General features: G+C 42.0%; 1 pseudogene; it reads right to left on the reverse strand.

Annotated features, from left to right (window-relative positions):
- Positions 1-1,966: 1,966 nt before the first annotated feature.
- On the reverse strand, positions 1,967-7,663 carry LOC123396772 (annotated as a pseudogene).
- Between the last annotated feature and the right edge of the window lie 10,734 nt (positions 7,664-18,397).

Genomic DNA, 18,397 nt, shown 5'->3' on the forward strand with positions numbered 1-18,397 from the left:
TCCCGTTCCCGTGATCAAGAGCAAGAAGCCGAAGATGACGGGCTCTGAGAGGGAGATGCTCGCGGAAGACCTTGAGGCGTTCGTTGCGGAAATTCCCGATCACATCGTCGAGCTCTTGAAGAAGCAGAGCTGCGCCACCCGCCCTGGCGAAATCGAGATCGACCTCCACGGCTTGGACGACGCCGCCGTCGTCGAGCTGCAGGAGCAGGTTGACAAGTTCGCTCGAGAGAAGAGGGCACCGCCGCAAGAACGGCACCAAGACGGCCCTAAGGTGATGGCGCAAGAGGAGGAGGAGGACGAGGAGGAATACGTCGATATCTGCGGTGGTGTCTCCCCGTTGGCGATCGTGCCGGCACCTCTGCTGCAGCTCGTCCAGGACGAAGCAACCAGCGGCAGTCCAAGCTCCAGCAGCAGCAACGATTCAGATTCAGACGTTGACATCTGTGGTGGCGTCTCCCCCTTAGCGTTCGTGCCGGCACCTCTGTTGCCGCTGCCGCTCGTCCAAGAAGAAACCAACAGCGGCAGCCCTTGCTCCAGCAGCAGCGGCGACTCGGATACTGATGATTCCAGCAGCAGCGGCGACTCGGATACTGATGATTCCAGCAGCAGCGATTCAGACGATTCAGACGATTCAGAGCACTCCGGCAGCAGCAGCGACCCGGATTCTGAATCTGACGAGATCGTCGACAGTCCAGCTCCGGCCATCGTCAGCCCTCCAACATTCCAGCAGGTCGACCGTGCTCTGGAAAGGCAGCGAACGGAGGCCACATCCCTGGCCAGGGAGAAGGCCCGTCAGGAGGTGCTCCACACAGAGAGGAATGCAATGCCCGACCATACCCTACACCGAGAGGACGTGAAGAGCCTCGGCATTGATGAGTACAACACGGCCAAGCCCAACAACTTGTTGTGGCAGATTGGACTCTACCTTAAGGTTGACGACGACGAAGACGAACACGACGACTGGAATCAGCACCGTCAAAGCTTCCACGAGGATTTAGAGGAAGGCGAGATTCGATAGTGATCGTCGTTGCTAGCAAGGTGCTATGACAAGTGATGCTGTTATTGATGGCCTGATGGCTCATAGTAGAAAGCTTGTAGCTCTCGTCTGCAAATTGTATATATGTGTGCTGAACATAATTAGATATATGAAATGATCGGTTACACAGAGTATGAGCTGAATTAGCGATATCTTCTTTGTACACATGCTTCATAAAGCTGGCCCATCTCCAAGAAAGATTACCAGAGATGTCCATTTTCAATAGTACTGAACGTACTGAATATTTAACATGAACTAGAGCCATATATAATGACATAAAAGCACCACAAATTTCAATCAAGCCTCATATGTAAAAGAGAGTTTTTATAACATGGGGATTCGGTATTTCTGAAAAGACATCTTCACATACATATGGAGATTAATATCACGATGTAAGATATGCCTCAAGAGCCTCATATATTCAATTTACATAAAAGATACACCAAGGAGGCTTGTTCCAGTAGCATCGAGATTTTTGCCTTCTCAGTTTGCGTTTTGTGCCTGAATTTCCTCCTAAGGCCTCGTTTGGTTAAGGAGGATTGGAGAGGTTTCGAGAGGAAAATCCCCGGGAGGGCCAGAAACCCCACAGATCCTCGGACGCCCATTTGGTTGGAGGGGTTTGCTTAGCTCAATCCCCTCTGTTCCCCTTCAATCCCTTCCTATTCATGTGTTTCAAAACCCTCCTCGGGGGACTAGGAAGCAAAGCCCCGGGGATTTGAGAGGATTGGGTGGAACACAGGGATTCATCCAATCCCCTGAAATCCCTCCCTCTCAAAACCTCCCCAATCCCCCTTAACCAAACGAGGCCTAATGGATATGCTAACTAGTTCCTCCTTGACATTCTCATTCTTTATACAACCCGCTTGCAACATTCTCATTTCGAACTGCAAACTATACTGTTCTTCAGTTAAGCATCCAACAACCTACAACTTAATCTTCATGGTCATTTTCGCCTTTAGAATCTGTTTAACAACACGGGCAGCTTATAATGTATCCATAAGAATATTCTTCTGACAAAAATAATAAACCAAGGAAATCAGCAAGAAAAGAATCACTGACCGGATCGAACATCCTCGCCAACATGACCTCTGGACTGAATTTGCTTGACAAGCATCCGGTAAATCAGTACCCACCACTATATGTGAAAGACCAGAAGTGAAAACAAGAGAGTGTTGAAAAGATAATAGTATGAGGTTCTGTAGATTTTTTTGTTCTCCTTGTCCAGGATCATAGCTATTTCATAACTGAAAAACACACAAGATCATTGAATTGATTAACAAAAAGCACTACAAAGCTTAGTAGAGTATTGCTGCTTTCTAATCAGGTAAAGTAGCATCACATGCCAGAACAACCTACAAACTGTATTTACCTTGTGCTTCTTAGGATCCAGAAAGGAAAAACTATTAGCAGAAGAAGGATCCTGGAAGCCACAAAAAGTAGAAATGCTACAACAGCTAGCCATTCACAGCTACTGTATTTGGCCATCTTTCCGATCTCTAGGAATATATCACTTGCATCATGGAGGGGTAAATGACAGAGCCAGGACGAGATAATCTGTTTGGAAGTAGCAACAACTTCAGGTTTGACTATGCTGTGTATCGTTATGGTATATAAGGGCGATTACACTCATCTGCATACCTGCAAATATAGGACACAACGATCAGAAGTCAGAACGACAGTTGCCACATGGTGAGACATCATGACTCCAAAGTCTTTGCGTCTTGTTTTCCATAACAGAAGATTAAAGATAGAATATACGTAAAATCCAGCGGCATACATGTACACAGCCTGGAGAGAAAAACAAACAATGTTGAAGCCCTTGAAAATTGCAATTAGGGGTAAAAGAGATTGTTTCTTTCTCTTACTTCATCTTTTGGTCAGGCCAGAGCTGCTCGCCAGGCCCTACCCAAAAGTATCTTGTGTTTGTAAACCATGATTCATTGTATGTTACAGATAGTGAAAACAATTCTACAGAAAGATAATAAACAAATTTCCATGCCGATTCCTTAAATTTATTGATTTGTTTTCTCCTTTCACCAAGCTTGGCATGTCCCTTTCCAAATATAAGTCCTCTTGCTAACACCTGCGAAGAAAGTGAGATTTAAGAAGTACTCCCTCCGTCCCAAAATAAGTGTCTTGAGCTTAGTATAAATTTGTACTAGAGCTAGTATAAAATTGAGACACTTATTTTGGGACGGGGGAGTACAATATGTGCATGTAGTCGTGATTTGCACCATTCTTGAAATAATTTTGCTCATGGTGTATAGTCACAATATGAAATGATTAAGTATGACACTCCCGATGACTTACGTAACAAGACAGGTACGTGGTAAGATAGTAACTACGACTGCAACGATGTTAGATTAGAAATTCGGAAGACCAATACTGGTGCAAGCAAGGGCCATAGGTGATCTTGTGTATGACACTCCCGACTGCAATGATGTTAGATTAGAAATTTCGAAGACCAATACTGGCACAAGTTTTCCCTGTGTCCGGCATTTTCCGGACAGGTGATCCTAACGCCAAATATCCATATTCATCATGCTAGAAGCATATAACAGATGAACGAACAACGTATCCGGATTCGTGGAATTTTTGTGAACAACTTTCATATATAAAATATTTTCGTCCGAGTTACGAATTAATTTATATGATTTTCTAAAAATTTAATAATTTTCTAAAATTAATTTAATTTGAAATTAAATAGCAAAATTATGATGGATGCTAGGGAATCCGGTTAACTAGTCAAAGTTTGACTGGTCAACATGGGTGGCCCCTATCATTCTTTGTTAACTTAACTAACATGTTTAATTAGTTAGTTTAGGTAGGTTAATTAAGTTTATTTCATTTAGTTATTTAAATTAATAATTAATTAATTTTATATTTATTATTTTTAATTAACTTAACAGATTAATTTATGGGGGCTGGCCCACTAGTTAGTGGGGTTAGTGGGGGTTCTTGTAATGAAACAACCCTTAATGACTAGGGGCGGGCACGCACGACGCGCGCAAAGAGTGAGCGCAGGCACAGTCGTATAAAAATGAGCAGGATGAGACGGTAGAAGAAGGGGGGAGGCCGGGGCCTCACCCGCATGGCAGAGGAGTGGGCGACGAGGTTTGGTGGAGCCGTTGGGGGAGCGGTCGCGGGGGAGGTAGGCGGCGACGAGCGACGCGGTCGCGGGCGAGCTCGAGGGGAACGGGATGGGCGACGGGAGAGGCGAGGGGGAGAAGCGACTAGGGTTTCGGAGAAGGGGAGGTCCGCAGGGGCCTTTGAAGGGAGGAGGAGGCGTCGGGGATGATGGTTGGGCGCCACGGCAACCTCCACGCCCCTGCTGTGAACAAAGGAGGGAGAAGGAGGGCCATGCGGGCCGGCTTGGATGCTAGAGCTCGTTTAGCCAGGGGTTTTTGGGCCCTTTGCCCCCCCTTTCCTTCCTTTTTTATATTTTTTGTTTCTTTTTTATTTATTTTCTTTTCTGTTTCTTATGAGTTTTATAAAATATAATTCATATAATTATAGAACCTAAATTAGTATTACTAATTAGGACACTGTTACATTTAATTTAGTATTTAAAATAGAATACTTTACAATTTTTAGTATATAAAAAGCATTTAATTAATTGTTTTTTAAATGTTTTATTTATTTTAGGGCATTTTAATACTTTATAAAATGTGAGTTTCACCATGGCAAACTTCAAGGGATTATTTGCCACACTTTGGACATTTTTGTTTCATTTTTATGAACTCTTTTTTCACACTTAATATTTGAATTTGTATATAAAGTGGAATTTGAAACGGGGTTTGAACCAAGATGTTCAAGACTAATTAAGAAAATTGATTAGTCCCTTAATGATGATCATTTTATCTCATTATATTCGGGGTGTCACAAGCATAGATACATTAAAGACGTATCAAATACCTACATGGCAAAAAATGCCATAATAAAAATAAAAACGAATAATCCATGACATGCACCCCAACACAAAAGTAAAATCATAAATGGAAAATTTGCATATTAATTTAAAAATGAAATACATGATTTCCATGGTATACTAAAAGAACATAACAAAAATACAAAAGTATTTTAATTTATCTTGGTTGTATAATTTAAGTTGCCATGACAACAATAGTTATGTTACCATGTCAACATTGTTTTTATTTTTATGAGAATTATGCAAAATAGAAACCGTAAAAATAAGAAAATCATCATGACTGAAATAATAAAAAATTACCATCATATTAGAAATAAAATTTACATGCTCTTAATAATAAACTTGTCATGTTATATGTTTTCTTTGTAATAAAATAAAAATCCCACATAATTTCCATGGTCAAAAATTAAATTTTCCTTTCATTAAACTTACTATGATATATATATATAATGGCAAACTTTTAATAATGAAAATCCAATGTTGTATGAACAACAATGTGGCAAAAATTATACAAAAATGCCATGACGAAAATGTGAAAAGATTTGTTTTACTCGCGACAAATTTTTAGATTTTCTATTTAAAAATCGTCCCAATTATTAAAAGAAATCTTGTTAATTCATGGAAAAATTTATAATGGTTACATGGTAGATTAGCAAAGCAGACTATGGAAAGTTGTTATAAAAAAAACTTTGGAATCTCTACTTAGGACAAATTTTAATAATGTATGCAAATGGTTACACGGCAGATATTAAAAATCGTTTCCTAACAAATGAAAAAAAGTGTACAAATAGTTGCCATTTCGAAGTGAGTAAAATAAACATTTTCACATTTTTGTCGTGGCATTTTTGTATAATTGTTGTCACCTTATAGTATATATAGCATTTGATTTTTATTTTGAAGAGTGTGGCATTTTTTTCATATCTAAATCATGCTAATTTTATGTTTAGTGGATGGCAATTTTATTATTTGCACTATGGCAATTCTATGTGTGATTTGTATTTTATGGCAAAGAAAATATAAAACGTGTCAGTTTTATTATTAAGAACATGTTAATTTTATTTGTAGTGTCATGACAATATTTTAATTATTCCGAGCATGGAAATTTTCTTTGTTTTTAGTTTTTTAGATTTGCATCATTCTTCAAAAAATATATATGTGCATGTGTGCCCACCTAGTTGAACCTACAAGTAGACATGTGATTGTATTTTTTGGGACACTTGACAAACATGAGCCTTTGCCAAGTCCTTTTCTATTGCTAAGTGTAACACTAAGAATTGTCGAGTGAATTGCGAAAAAACACCCAGGAAACCCTCCAACACACGACAAAGGAGCATTTTCTTGTAGTGTGTTGTGGCTGAAGACTGGGCCATGAAGGGGAGAGTGATTTTCAAGGAGACGATCTTGCGTGGTCTCTTCGCCGGTGGCGGAAAACTGTAGGCGAGTGGTGCCAACAAGTCAACATCGAGTTTGTTGCAGTCAACGTTGAGGCAAGCCTGGAGGAAGGTTTCCATGAGATGGTCTTCCAATTCGATAGAGGTGTGGGTGACCATGGTGGCAAGAGGGTGATCCGGGTAGGTGGGGGAAGAGGGCCATGATAGGCCTCGAGATGGCTACCTAGCATTGCAGCTCTAAGTCGTGGCCAAGGATGGTCGAAGAACGGTTTGAGAGGGAGAGTCGTCATCGTTGGGGTGGATATTATTCGGGTGGACCGAATTGCACAGAATCACCACATTTATGACATCGTTTGCAAAAATGATGAATTTTCATTATTATTTTTACAAAAATAAGATGGAAAAAGCTCTAGTCATAGATGAGGTGGTTGACCATTGCCTAGTGCCTAGGCAATGCTTAAGCACCATAATCATGAGCTACTCGGTCATGCAGTTTTGAATGTCAACAACAGTTTTGGGTATTATATGTGCATAGACATGGACTTGTAACATGTAAATCAGTAAATTATCATCTAATGCCATTGGAACATGGCCCATTTGGCTTGTTAATGCAATATGGTATAATATGCCGATAGAATGGACATCCCTTGCTTGCACTACCTAGACTATCCCTTGTGTCCTAGGAGAGGTGTTTGGCCATCGTCTAGCCACTAAGCATGCTTAAGCACCTCCTGGACATCACATTTTTCCATAAAGAATGCACCATGCACAAAGTCTACTTTTTGAAAATTGCATCGATCACGCGCTTAGCACATTCACGTGCTGATGTGGCAAAGAAAATGTCAATTACATACAAACTTAATTTCTTTTGCAGAAAGACCCCTACAAAAATGAAAAGAAGCGATAAGGTTCCACCCTCCACCTTCATCCCTGCCGCCACGAACTAGCCTTCATCTTTGCGAGGCCCGATGGTAGACATCGGTTGACACACGCTCCACCAACAGCCACCACGCGGCTCCCTCCATCCACCTCTCACGTCGTCATCCTCCTTTACTTTGCGACCGCGCAACTCCCTGGGGCAAACATTGATAAGTGTGGCGCCGCACTTGTGACGACCTCCACACCACCGTCCGTAGTATCAGTGAGTAGCATCTCAATGAGCTCCGGCTCCACAGCTCATGCGCCACACCCTGGTTCATGAGGTGGGTGACTAACCTTGCCGTGGTCGCCACGGATGAGGAAGATGCACCCTACGACGAGGATCTTGAGTTGACGGGGTCGGTGTCGGGGATGGGGTGGGTGGGCCATGGCGGGGAGAGACACTAGTGCCTGATAGGTGGGAACACGATGAACGGGTTCATGCCCAAGGGTGGCCCGACCTTCACGTCGTAGGATCGAATCAGGAAGGATAACTAGCTGCAAGCAGTCGGGATAACTAGCTTTATACCTGCCAAGGTTGGATGGAACCCGTGCGTTGGGGATGGCTGACCGAGGCTACAAGAACTCCAATCCACTGTCCGAACAATGCAGAATTACAAAAGCGGAACCGTAGAGCACGAATTAGGGGGAACCAAAGGCTCCTTCTTGCAAATCCGGAATCATAGCAAGGATCTCATGGATCTCTCTAGGAGTCTTGCTGCATAAGCTTGTAGCTGAATGATTTGACAATAGGTTTTCAAGAGGAGGGGGGAGATGGGTTTTATAGCACGGACAACCCCCTAGCTAGGTGTGAAAATGGTTTCAAAAGTAAGCAAGTTTGCATGACTTGCTTGGGGAATAAGCATTCAACTTTGGAAGTTGTTGGAGAGATCCTCGAAAATTCGCGAAGCCTTGACACCGTGGACACCTTCCACGAAAATGACTACAACTTTCGACTCACAACTCTAAATGATGTGAGGTTTTTTGCATTGGAAAGATAATTTGATGTAGATTCTCGTAATATACCCCTATGGTCCCGTCTCTCCACCATATGGGTGTGGCACAATAAAATATCAGAGGTAAAAAAAACTAATAGCATCAGCTTTACCTGAAACTTGTTTTCTCCAAACTCGCTTCAAGAGCTCATCGGTTATTGGATTTCTTCCGTGTGATACCTAAGTTCAACCAACAACAATGGGGATGAAAGCATAGTTGTGTAATCAAGATTACAAGGTAAACTTAAGTTAGCGTTCACCTGGTCACTTATTATTTTGGCGCGACTTCTTGTGATTGGACCTATAATTGTTGGAGACTTGTCAATGGTTATGGTGTCCTCATCATCCTCCCCCTCTTGAAAATGAGTCGTCCTCAACTCTAATGGTCCAAATTACGAAGAGAGGTCGGACACGTTGAAACTTGGACTAACACCATAATCCATGAGAAGGTCAAACTTGTAGGCATTGTCTTTGATCTTCTCAAGCACTTTGAATGGACCATCTCCACGTGGCTGCAACTTGCATTTGCGTTGATCAGGGAAACGATCCTTACGGATCACCTTGTTCAAACAACACCTTCTTTCTTTCCTTGTTTGCTCGTTTTGCGTATTGTTCAGTCATCTTCTCAATATTTTCCTTGGTCTTCTCATGATTTTTCTTTACGAAGTCAAGCACGCTTACTTGCATCAAGGTTAGTTCGCTCCTGCAATGGTAAAGGAAAAAGATCTATGGAAGCAGTAGGTTTGAAACCATAAACAATTTTAAAAGGACAAAATTTAGTGGTCGAATGTACCGCTCTGTTGTATGCAAACTCCACGTGAGGGAGACACACTTCCCACATCTTCATATTTTTCTTTAAAGCTGCTCTCAGCATCATGAATAGTGTGTGGTTGGCAACTTCGGTTTGGCTATTCATTTGTGGGTGGCATGTAGTGGAAAAGAGAAGCTTTATTCCTAGCTTTGCCCGCAACGTTTTCCAAAAATAGCTCAGAAACTTGGTGTCACGATCTGAAACAATAATGCGTGGTAATCCATGTAGCCGCACGACTTCCTTGAAAAACAAATCAGCAATGTGTGAAGCATCATCGCTCTTATGACACGGGACAAAATGAGCTATCTTGCTAAACCTATCAACCACCACAAAAACTGGATCACTCCCCCTCTTAGTGCGTGGTAATCCAAGAACAAAATCAATAGAAATATCTTCCCAAGGTGTACTAGGAATTGATAAACGTGTATAAAGTCCATGAGGGTTTAAACATGACTTAGCTTTGCGGCAGATCTCACAACATAGCACGTAGCGCTCAACATCACGCCTCATCCTTGGCCAAAAGAAATGATCAATCAACACATTCTCAGTTTTCTTTGCTCCAAAATGTCCCATGAGACCACCTGCATGAGCCTCCTGAAAAATCAACAAACGAACAGAACAATCTAGGATGCATAATTTGTTAGCTCGAAACAAGAATCCATCATGTATGTGAAACTTTTCCCAACCTTTCCCCTCACTACATTTTGAGTGTGGTTCACCAAAATATGGGTCATTGGCATACAATTCTTTGATGCTTTGCAACTCAAGAATTTTAGAATCAAGTTGTGAGAGTAAAATATGGCGTCTACATAAAGCATCAGCAACACCATTATACTTTCATTTCTTGTACTTGACAATGTAGGGAAAAGATTCTATGAATTCACTCCAGTTTGCATGTCTACGGTTCAGTTTTTGTTGACCCCTAAGGCGCTTTAAAGATTCATGGTTGGAATGTATCACAAATTCTTTAGGCCGCAAATAATGTTGCCAGGTTTCTAAAGATCTCACGATTGCATACAATTCTTTGTCATAAACTGAGTAATTTAGAGTTGGACCACTTAACTTCTCACTAGAATATGCAATAGGCCTACCTTCTTGCATTAGTACGCCTCCAATACCAACACCACTTGCATCACATTCAATTTCAAAAGTATTACCAAAGTTGGGCAGTGCAAGCAATGGTGCAGATGTCAATTTTTCTTTCAGCTCTTGGAAGGCCTTCTCTTGTGCGATCGCCCACTTGAAGGGAACATCTTTCTTGGTTATCTCATTCATTGGGGCAGCAATGGTGCTCAAGTCCTTCACAAACCGACGATAGAAACCAGCAAGGCCAAGAAAGCTTCGTACTTGGCTTACATTTTGTGGAGGCATCCACTCACGGATGGCTTTGACCTTCTCCTCATCTACCTCCACACCTTTACCTGAAACAACAAAGCCAAGAAACACAACTTTGTCTATGCAAAATATGCACTTTTCCTTGTTAGCATATAATCTCTCCTCTCTTAGGATAGCAAGCATACACCGAATGTGTTCAACATGTTCATCCAATGTTTTGCTATAAATCAGGATGTCATCAAAGTAAACAACCACAAACTTTCCAATGAACATTCTAAGCACATGATTTATTAATCTCATGACGGTACTAGGTACATTTGTCAATCCAAATGGTATAACTAACCACTCATACAAACCAAAATTTGTCTTGAAAGCAAATTTCCATTCATCACCCTCTCTCATTCTAATTTGGTGGTAGCCACTTCGCAAGTCAATTTTAGAAAAGATGGTGGCGCCACTAAGTTCGTCAACACATCATCAAGCCTAGGTATGGGGTGCCTATACCTCATGGTGATGTTGTTAATAGGCCTACAATCACAACACATTCAGGAAGATCCATCTTTTTTGGTACTAAAAGAATCGGTACATCACAAGGAGAGAGACTTTCCCTGACATAACCTTTGTTTAGTAGGCCTTCAACTTGTCGCTGAATCTCCTTGGTTTCCTCCGGGATTGTGCGGTATGGTGGTAGGTTCGGAAATGGGGCTCCTGGGACCAAATAAACTTGGTGCTCAATGCCTCTTTGTGGTGGCAGCCCTGGTGGTACCTCCTCGGGGAACACATCTCCATACCCCTGCAAAATTTCAGCAACAACACTAGGAGTGGTAGAGGATAATTCGTTAGTTGAAAGAAAGTTGTCCTTGTACAAAAGTACAAAGAACACGGAATTGGGTTATCTCAATGCTCTCATGTCCTTTTCCTAGCCATCATAACTAATTCTTGTTTTTCCAATGTCTTGGTCAATTTAAGCTGTGGGGTTTTATTTGGCTTTGGACTCTCTCACTCACAATGTTGGTGGATGTCACTCAAGTGTTTATCGCCCACTCTCTCTTTCCTTGTTAGATCATCCATCAATATTTCTTTAGGTGTCAAAGGGAGCAAAGATATGCACTCTCCCTCGTATTGGAACGAGAGACAATTAGCACGGTCGTTGATTTGCACATCACGATAATACAACCAAGGTCTTCCCAACAACAATTGGCATGCTTGCATTGGCACCACGTCGCATTCCACTTGATCTCAGTACTTCCTAGTGGAAAACTGAACGGTGACAATGGTGCTTACTCGAAGTGTACCACAATCATTGAGCCATTGCATCTTATATGGACTTGGGTGCCTTCTTTGTCTTAGTCCCAATTTCTCTACTAAATCTGAACTTGCAATGTTCTTGCAGCTGCCATTGTCAACAATAATTCAACAAACCTTGTCCTTGATGGTGCCATGGGTGTGAAAAATATTATGTCGCTGTCCTTTCTCTTCTCTAGCTGCATTGACACTAAGCACACGACGGGAAACAAAGCAATCTCCCATGTCGGCATGAATATCACAACCACTCTTCTCGCCCTCTTCATCCTCATGATCATTCAGTGCTCCACGACATTCATGTTCACATTCAGATTTCCATTCACCTTGTTCATTGATGAATAGATCTCTGTTGTTTCGACATTCAGAAGAAATGTGACCATGCCATTTGCACTTCCAACACTCAATATCTCGACTTCAAGATGATGGTACAGCCCTGGGGGTTAGAAGTACTTCCAACAGCAGAAGGAGCATGCTTGTCAACATTCCTAGGAGCCAGTGATGATGCTCATGGAGCCGTTGTTCGCCGGGTGGTAGTAGGGTGTAAATTATGCTGAAACTGAGAATCACCATGAGAGGCACTCGGTTGTGGCCTTTGCCATGGTGTGGTGGTGCGGTTGTGTGTAATCCATCCATGACCACTCTGCCGCACCTTCCTCTCCATGAGCTTTGCTTGCTCCAAAATATCTTGTAGAGTGTTATAGGGAAACATCTCCACAAAATCTGAAATTTCATTGTTGAGAAAATCTTGCCATCTTTGACTCCTTATCTTCATGAATACGAGCACGAACCAGCAACAATTCCATCTCTTTATAGTACTCGTCCACCGTGCGCGTACCTTGGCTGAGGCGCTGCAATCAGTTTCAGATATCTCTTTGATATTGTGAAGGAACAAACCTTCGCCTGATGGCTTGTTTCATCTCTTCCCGAGTGTCAATGTGATCACGGCCTAGCAACAACTGATTTTCTTGTAGTTGATTCCACCAAGTGAGTGCATAACCACAAAACTCAATACAAGCAAGGTTGACTCTCTTGGGATCCGTGAGATTATGGATACGAAAAATCTGATCACACTGTTCTTCCCAATCAAAATATGCATCGGGGTCTTCCTTTCGTGTGAACTTGGGGACGTGCAACTTGATTCTTGCTATGTCATCTCGTCCATCTCAATCACGAAGTTCTTCACGACGCCCATCATCATCATCAGCACGACGGTATGGAACACCATCATAATCATCAAAATCATCTCCATGACCACGAGCAACACGCTCATGAGGATCATAGTGGTGCTCACGAGGACCATGTCCTCGCCCTCGAAGTTTTCCTCCTAGCTTCCCTCCATGAGCAGTGGCACCACACCCACGAGCAGCAACCACATGTCCACCATAGCTGGTATTATCATCCTCCAAGGCACCATCCACAGCAGCATGCACGAAATTCTGATCACCAACTTTCTCAAGTGGATCAATGGGGTGTTGTTGGTGTTGAACCCTATCACCACCTGCTGGAGGACTGTCATGGAGCATCCTTTCCATGGCTTGGAGTAATTTGTTCTTGAGTCGTTGCAGCTCGGCACGTGTGACCAGGGCATCTACTTCCCCATGGTTTTCTCCATGAACACTTGATCTAGATCCTACCATGTTAGTGAGGCCAAAAGTGGAATAGGATAATGTTGTGGAATCACATAACCTCACCTCTTACTCACCAAAGTTCTTATGAGTTCACATGAGATTGTGCTTCTCCCAGATGTGTTAAAGCAATTGAAATACAAGGATCAAATAACTAGCTTCGGTTTTTGGTGGAGCTCGGTGGGTTAAACAAAAATGAGCTTGTGCTGAAATCAAGTTGATGCAAACTAAGAAAATATGGGGATAGATCTGCTGCACCTTTGCACCAAGATTAAAAAACACACAACACACAAGCTTCTGAAATTTTTCTACCAAGCTGATACTTTTGTATCTTACATAACACTTTCTTTTTCTTCTTGACTTTTTTCCCGTCACTCTTTTCTCTCTCTCCTTTTGATTTTTTTGCCACTCTTTTTTCTCTCTCTTTTTTCCAAAGCACAACAACCAAATCTGAAAGTAGCTACGAAGATGAACTTGGTGCAGATCTAAAAGATGAAGACCATGCAACGTATGCAACAACAACATCTCACCACCAACATGGCTTGGATTTATTTTTGGTGGGGCTTTGGGCTTCTAGGACAGAAAATATATCATAAAAAACACTCGATCTAAAGGGATGATAATAAAATAAACTTGGATAACAGATCCTATCGTGTCAAGGAAAGCTCTGATGCTAGATGATAGGTGGGAACCCGATGAACGAGCTCACGTCCGAGGGTGGCTCGATCTTCACGTCGTATGATCGAATCGGGAGGGATAACGAGCCGCAAGCAGCCGAGATAACTAGCTTTATACCTACCAAGGTTGAATGCAACCCGTATGTTGGGGATGGCTGACCGAAGCTATAAGAACTTCAATCCACTGTTCGAACAATCGCAGAACCATAAACTAGGAGTAACCCACACAAAATGGCTGGAACTGTAGAGCACGAATTAGAGGGAACTAGAGGCTCCTTCTCGTGAATCCGGATGAACTCACAAGAGCAAAGGTAGCAAGGGTCTCTCGGATCTCTCTAGCAGTCTTGCTTCATAAGCTTGTAGCTGAATGGTTTGACAAAACGTTCTCAAGAGGATGGGGAAGATGGGGTTTTATAGCAGGAACAACCCCCTCTAGCTAGGTGTGAAAATGGTTTCAAAAATAAGCAGGTTTACATGGCTTTCTTGGGGGAATAAGCAGTCAACTTTGGGAGTTGTTGGAGAGCTCCTCGGAAATTCGCGAAGCCTTACACCGTGGACACCTTCCACGAGAATGACTACATCTTTGGACTCACAACTCTAAATAATGTGAGGTTTTTTGCATTGGAAAGATAATTTAATGGAGCTTCTCGTGATGTACCCCTATGGCCCCGTCTCTTCACCACCTGGGTGTGTCACAACGAAACATAAGAGATAAAAAACTGATAACATCTGCTTCACTTGAATCTTGTTTTCTCCAAACTTGTTCCTCCAAACCGGTTGCTTCAAGAGCTCATAGGTTGTTGAATTTCTTCCATGTGATACCTAAATTCAAGAAACAACAATGGGATGAAAGCATAGTTATGTAATCAAGATTACAAGGTAAATTTAGGTTAGTGTTCACCTGGTCACTTATTAGTTTGGCGCGATTTCTTGTGATTGGACCTATAATTGTTGGAGACTTGTCGATGGTTGTAGTGTCCTCATCAGTGCCCGAGTCGGCATCGGGCATGTTGGCAGCATCGGCTTGAAGGGCATGGTGCTGGAGTCGGCCTTATACTATTGGCATGAGACAAAGGGCTTTATCTTATTGGTCGTTTCACAAATTAATCCCTCTATCATATACTATTTGTGACCACCACTGTGAATCGTTATGTTGTGCCACATCGTCCTTACATGTCGATCATCCCTAAGTGGCAACGTTAAAATGTGCTAAACGCCTCATCCATGAGATTTGTTAAAAATAGGCATTGCGCACGATGCATTTCGTTTTTTGATCACATTCTTGCTGCAAACGGTTCCGCAAATGTGGTGGTATTGTGTAATTTTTTCGAACAAAGGGATTCATCTCGCCGTATAGATAAAACCATGACCAACATAAAAAACCCACATTCAACATGCCACCAAAAGCACACACACCGAAGGCAAGATACAAGGGAGTTGATGAACAAGAACACTACTCAAATACCCCAAAGCAAGCATCAAGTGGGAAAATAGAGAATCACAAGGAGTCTATGAAGCTCACAACCCCGAAAGAGCCATCGAAAAGAGACGACGCAGAAACTCAATAGAACATGGACTCCAAAGCGGTGCCTTCAAGAAAGGTATGACACCGGAGCGTCATAACCACTCGATCCAACAGATCTTGGATTTAGGTTTTCACACAAAGTAACACATAGGAAAGAGGGCCACCAAAACAGTGCCTTCAAGAATGCAACAACGCCATGGCCGTCACTGTTGACCTGGACAAAGCCAGACGAGGTTGCACCCATGCCACCACCCTCCGCCTTCGCTCGGGGTACGACCGCCACGAGAACGCTAGCAACACCATCTCCATAGAGCCACGACCATCCACCGTGCCGCCCATGCGGTCATGACAACTAGCCCATCAACATCAGAGGTGTGAGATCAACCCATGAGTACCGCAGCTCCTGCCACCACGGCCGATGCCCTATATCCACACACTCTAGAGACAATTAAAGGTACTATATTTGAAGCAATTGGCAGATCCCTGCCACCAATGGAGCCGCACCGATTAGTCTGCACTAAACATTGCCGATCTAGAGCCATGAAGCACCAGTAAGGGGAAATGGGGAAGGACAAAGAGGGGAGCATGTCCGGACTAGGGTACCCTACGCTGGTGGCGTTAGCTAGACCAAAAATCCTCCTACAACCTCCCACCCGACACCCCTAATGCCGTACAATGCCCTCCCGTCAGATCCACAAAAAGCAGCGCCATCCACCCATCCACCAGTGCAGGCAACCGAACCAAGCGGACCCTACCATCAAAGAAGACCTCTTGAGGGCGAGCAGCCTAGCCCGCACCACTATTGTGGTGCTGAGGCACCCTCCCGCTAGGCATCGCCACCTGAACCGCACAACGGCCATCACGTCCCCCTCAAACCAAGCCACCGTAGCCAAAACCGCCTGCGGAGTAGATCCAACTAAGGTTGATGCCGCCACCCCGGCCAAGCACAACAACCAACACCACGTCGCATGTCGCGCCAACGCTACCACAAAGGGCTACCACCACACAGCTCCCCAGCCAAGCAGTGTTGGTGTGTGCCCACACTGAACAAACGAGGGGGCGAGAGATCCCCAGTGCTGCTGGACCGACCGGGTTTCGCCTGGTGAAGCACCCGAACAACAACAAGGGGGAGAAGGGAATGAGAGGGTAAATGACCGACAACCGCCAGAGTTGCCTCCCCATCGCTCATGAGAGCGACGTGGGATAGTAAATATTGTGGGGAACAACTATTGTGGGGCTAAGCCCCAAAAAAGTGTGTCATGTTAGAAAATTTCCCTAGGAACAATATGTTCGAGCGAACAGAAACATTCACTAGGGAAAGACACTTCAAGTGAACCGCTTCTCCTTTACATGTCTATAAACAAGAGAAACAAGTCTTACAAAAATGGATATTTTGATGTACTAAAATAAGCCTTAAGCAGTGCTATTTTGAACCCCATTTTATGATATAACAACACCCCAGGAAAATGCCATGACATATAAAAAACGAAGACACAAGAGATCATGACAAAAATCGAGGTAGTTGTTCTCTCGAAAAAACATGACGACTTTTGGAAAAAATGACACAAAGATAGGTGCGAAACAATCTATCATGTTGTGCTAAAAATAAATGAGCATAGTATATGAAAAGAATTAACATAACATGACAAATTTTTGAATGTCCATAGAAAAATAAATTTCCCCACGCTTCCTAACATAAACTACCATGACATAGTCAATAAGATGCCATTGTTTTTGTAAATCTTCCATCATATTATTAATAAAAATTCTCAGTTATTAATTATAAAAATGACATGATTTTAGCTATAAAAACAGCATCTCCTATTAATAAAAATGTCATATTATTGAATTAAAAATGTCATGTTATTAATTATTAAAATTTCATGCTCCCCATAATAAAACTGCCACCCGCTATTAAAAAGGCATGTCATTAACTATTAAAATGCCATGTTATTAATAAAAATATCATGCTATTAATAAAAATGCCATGTTGTTAGTTATTCAAATGTCATATTACTAATTATGAAGGTGCCATCCTATTATAAATAATGAAACTACTACGCTCTTAACAATAAAACTACAATGTGAGATTAATAAAAATGGCAGGGTCTAACGCGTTAAAATGCCATGGTCTAAAAGAAGTGAAAATGCGATGCTATCTATGAATTTACACATGGCAAACATTAGAACAAGTTTGTTAAAAAACAGTAAATCTTCCCATGTTCAAACATTATATGCCCACACAACTTTATAAATTTGCCATGTTAAAAATTTTATTTTTACGTGTGGACATTAAGAAAAACTCTAGGAAATCAACATGGTTAAAACTTTGCCATGGAAACTCTATGAATCTACCATGGCAAATCATGTATAAAACTTAACAAAAAGTACATATGGTTTTTGTTGCCATGTTCGTATATAGACTGAACAGTTGTAGCACAAAGTATGGCCATTGCAGATTCATATCAAAATTTGTCATAGTATTTGATTAAATTTGCCATGTTTTGTATGAGAAAAAAATGTCATGTATGTAAAGTAAACACAAATTATGAACAATAATTGCCATGGCAGATTCATATCAAAATTGTCCATGGTATTTAATTAAATTTGCCATGTGTTTGTATGAGAAAAATGTCATGTTTGCAAAGTAAACACAAGTTACGAACAAAATTGTCAGAGCAGATTCAAATAAAAACTTTCCTTTGTATTTTAATTAAATTTTCCATGTTTTGTATGAGAAAAATATAGTGTATGTCAAGTAAACACAAATTATGAACAAATTTTCCATAATAGATGTTTGTTATAAATTGCCATGGCCTTTATAATTATAAATGTCATGATTTTTACGAGA

This window comes from Hordeum vulgare, chromosome 5H (genome assembly GCF_904849725.1).
Source record: "Hordeum vulgare subsp. vulgare chromosome 5H, MorexV3_pseudomolecules_assembly, whole genome shotgun sequence".
Lineage (NCBI taxonomy): Eukaryota > Viridiplantae > Streptophyta > Magnoliopsida > Poales > Poaceae > Hordeum > Hordeum vulgare.